Raw genomic sequence first — 4,940 nt, 5'->3', positions numbered from 1 at the left:
ATGATGTTTCGATGATAAATACAGTATCCGCCAATTTCTTTTCGTCTGTTCATGTATGCAAAATAACCACAGTACTTAATACAAATCAGAACCCCGATTTTCCCACAAGTATACAAATAAATGCTAATAAATGATATTAACTATCATTTTATGACAAACATGTTTAGATATCGATTTGGAAACGTGAAACAGGCTATAGTAATAGTTTTCTCAATCAGCTGTCCCCAAACGCTACACTCATTATCTCCAAAGAGCACTGTACACCTGTAATGGCGATCTATATTTTTTGTTTTATATTATTTTTTCCTTCTTTAACTAAAATGTTTGATTTTACAAGTTAGATTTATATTCAAAAATTCATAAATATTCATACTCTACTATTTGTACTGCCCATCGTCGACATTTTTACCCTATGAAATATGTAAATTTTACCTCTGAGATATTACCGATCTCTCTCTCTCTCTCCTCTCTCTCTCTCTCTCATGTCGCTTACGTGTAATTCGAGCCATGTTTGTTTGCATGCACACTCTTGTTGGCGTCCCACAGTATTCCATGCTTACAAAAGATTACTCCATTAAAGGCTTTACATACTAACTGCGCTCCTTTGTCCCGTGGATTGAACATCCGAGTGGCTATTGTTTAGACACATACATGGGCATCATTGCATTAAGGTGAACGTGTCATGTCCTTGAGTGGATGGGCGTGGTGAGTTTGTACCATCGTAATATCTGGTTGAGTTCCCCTTCAAACTACACAAACAACTAACTCTGTTTATTTTCGTTGAGCAACTATAGTGTAGCATTATGGTTAAAGTTGGTTTGTTGGTTGTTTAAATTCTTCATTAGCACGTCCACAAAATAAGGGGTTCCACAGCCCTTGCGCCACGATTCTATAAGTAGACTTACCTGTGGAGAATATTTCCAGTCGTGCACGTGGTATGGTTTACATAACATAGAGGTAAGGTACAATTTGGGTCGGACACGTGGTGATACCCTTTATATAACGTAGAGGCTATGTATCATTCCAGTATGAGACATGGTATCTTTTATATAACAAAGAGGTAAGTTGTTATTTAAGTCGTACAAGTGGTAACCTTTATATAACATAAATGTGAGGTATCATTTCCGTCATGCACGCGGTATCTTTCATGAAACATAGCTGTGAAGCATTATTTCAGTCCAGCATGTTGTATCCTTTATGAAACACAAACGTAGAGCATTTCAGTCGTGCACGAGGTCTCCTCTGTATAACAAAGCTGTCAAGTATCATTTCAGTCGTGCACGTAGTCTCCTCTGTATAACAAAGCTGTCAAGTATCATTTCAGTCGTGCACGTGGTCTCCTCTGTATAACAAAGCTGTCAAGTATCATTTCAGTCGTGCACGTGGTCTCCTCTGTATAACAAAGCTGTCAAGTATCATTTCAGTCGTGCACGTGGTCTCCTCTGTATAACAAAGCTGTCAAGTATCATTTCAGTCACGCATGTGGTATCCTTTATGAAACATCAATGTGAAGCATTTCTGTCGTGCACGTGGTATCCTTTATATAACATTGCTGTGAAGTATCATTTCACTCGTGCACATGGTATCCTTTACGTAACATAAATGTGAAGTATCATATCAGATGAGAGTGTAGTACCCGTGATCTACTTTCAGTTGTTGGCAATCTATAGCCCAGTTTATGTTGTATTGTCCTCTATAGTTAAACTGTTTTAGACCCAATTACTAGTTTTACATTCTTCTCTGTGATATTCTAGTCAGTTGTACTGTCCTTCGTTGACAGTGTTTTTACAATGTGCTATTAATTAATATGTATCTTTATATTTAATCGTTCTCGTTACTATATGGCTGAAATATTGCCGATGTCAAAAAGATAAATTTTAACTCACTCACTATGTAAAAACATATCTGTGAAGTATCGTTTCAGTCGTGCACATGGGACTCTTTACATAATATAGCTGTGAAGTATCATTTCACTCGTGCACATGGTATCCTTTATATAACATTGCTGTGAAGTATCATTTCACTCGTGCACATGGTATCCTTTATATAACATTGCTGTGAAGTATCATTTCACTCGTGCACATGGCATCCTTTATATAACATTGCTGTGAAGTATCATTTCACTCGTGCACATGGTATTCTTTATAAACATAGCTGTGAAGTATCATTTCACTCGTGCACATGGTATTCTTTATATAACATAGCTGTGAAGTATCATTTCACTCGTGCACATGGTATTCTTTATATAACATAGCTGTGAAGTATCATTTCACTCGTGCACATGGTATTCTTTATATAACATAGCTGTGAAGTATCATTTCACTCGTGCACATGGTATTCTTTATATAACATTGCTGTGAAGTATCATTTCACTCGTGCACATGGTATCCTTTATATAACATTGCTGTGAAGTATCATTTCACTCGTGCACATGGCATCCTTTATATAACATTGCTGTGAAGTATCGTTTCACTCGTGCACATGGTATCCTTTATATAACATTGCTGTGAAGTATCGTTTCAGTCGTGCACATGGTATCCTTTATATAACATTGCTGTGAAGTATCGTTTCACTCGTGCACATGGTATCCTTTACATAACATTGCTGTGAAGTATCGTTTCACTCGTGCACATGGCATCCTTTACATAACGTTGCTGTGAAGTATCGTTTCACTCGTGCACATGGTATCCTTTATATAACATTGCTGTGAAGTATCATTTCACTCGTGCACATGGTATCCTTTACATAACATTGCTGTGAAGTATCGTTTCACTCGTGCACATGGCATCCTTTACATAACGTTGCTGTGAAGTATCGTTTCACTCGTGCACATGGTATCCTTTATATAACATTGCTGTGAAGTATCATTTCACTCGTGCACATGGTATCCTTTACATAACATTGCTGTGAAGAATCGTTTCACTCGTGCACATGGTATCCTTTATATAGCATTGCTGTGAAGTATCGTTTCACTCGTGCACATGGTATTCTTTATATAACATTGCTGTGAAGTATCGTTTCAGTCGTGCACATGGCATCCTTTATATAACATTGCTGTGAAGTATCGTTTCACTCGTGCACATGGCATCCTTTATATAACATTGCTGTGAAGTATCGTTTCACTCGTGCACATGGCATCCTTTATATAACATTGCTGTGAAGTATCATTTCACTCGTGCACATGGTATCCTTTATATAACATTGCTGTGAAGTATCATTTCACTCGTGCACATGGTATCCTTTATATAACATTGCTGTGAAGTATCATTTCACTCGTGCACATGGCATCCTTTATATAACATTGCTGTGAAGTATCATTTCACTCGTGCACATGGTATCCTTTATATAACATTGCTGTGAAGTATCATATAAGATGAAAGGGTGGTATCCGTGATCTACTTTCAGTTGTTGGCAATCTATAGCCCAGTTTATGTTGTATTGTCCTCTATAGTTAAACTGTTTTAGACCCAATTACTAGTTTTACATTCTTCTCTGTGATATTCTAGTCAGTTGTACTGTCCTTCGTTGACAGTGTTTTTACAATGTGCTATTAATTAATATGTATCTTTATATTTAATCGTTCTCGTTACTATATGGCTGAAATATTGCCGATGTCAAAAAGATAAATTTTAACTCACTCACTTTGTAAAGACATATCTGTGAAGTATCGTTTCAGTCGTGCACGTTGCACACGTTATATAAGTTTACACTCATGTACGTGACCTACAAACATAAAAGACGCATGGGTAGAATAATTTAATTTAATTTACATATGATATAAATCCTTCGTAATTAACTGACGTTTTGCTGACACTGAAGTCTTGACAAAGCATTATATTTTTGTGGTCTAAGATCTCTGTTTTATCCAAGTGAACCCTTACTGAGCTGAGATGCGTTCGTGTATAGTTGTTCCCGCGGAAAAGGCATCAAACAATATTACCATTTCAGTGTCGAACCAATTATGGATTTTTTAAATAATGTAAATTATCATTTAATAACGGATTTAAAAAAAAACAAAAGTTACATATATTTGAGAAAGTTTGATTAATGCTGTGTAGACAGAAAAGTGTTTTATGATTAGTAGTCTGAATTAATGGCTGAGATTGTTAGTGGCTGCATCTGCGAAGGGGGTTTAAGTATTGTAAACGTATTGTCACCCTGAGCCAGGGTACGTAAGTCCCAAGACTTTCAAAGTAAATTCAAACTTACTGTTATTATTACTGTAGAATATATGTCATTTTAACTTGTGGTATGACGTGTCTATAAATCGTCAACATCTGAAGGGATGGTGTAAATCCAGCTAGGGTCCGTGACAGGTAGCTAAGTCCCTATGGTCCATAGTCTTCAGTTGTTGGCAATCTATAGCCCGTGTTTTAGATTACATTGCCACATAATCCATATATGCACATCCATATATCCGGTATAAACGACACGTCAAAGGAGATCCCATTTGTATTGTTGTGGTGTTGTTACATGTGTGTTGTAGTGTTTTTACAGGTTGCTGTAGTGTTGTTACAGTTGTGTTATGTTGATACAGGTGTGTTACAGTGTTAAAAGTTTGATTGTAGTATTGTTACATGTTTTGTAGTGTTGCGTATTGTTACAGATGTGCTTTGGTGTTGTTACAGGTGTGTTGTAGAGCTGCTACGGGTGCGTTGTAGCGTATTGCAGTCACAAGTCTGTTGTAGAATTTGTAAGAACATAATAGTGTTTTTAATTATTTGTTCTTGTAAGTGCGAAGTAGTGTTATAGTCAGGCTTATTGTAGCGGCGTTACATATCCAAATTGTGTAACTGAAAGGCGCGTAGGACTGCCTGAGCATACACGCAGGGACTATTGTTGACAATATACAGATCTACCGCGTTCTCGATCTAGGAGATACATATTCGGCGGACAGGTGTTGACGCTATAATACAGCTGTATCTTGCAGGTACGGGACG

Source organism: Haliotis asinina, chromosome 4 (assembly GCF_037392515.1).
Source record: "Haliotis asinina isolate JCU_RB_2024 chromosome 4, JCU_Hal_asi_v2, whole genome shotgun sequence".
In the NCBI taxonomy this organism is placed as follows: Eukaryota; Metazoa; Mollusca; class Gastropoda; order Lepetellida; family Haliotidae; genus Haliotis; species Haliotis asinina.
Note: the sequence above shows the minus strand (reverse complement) of the source record.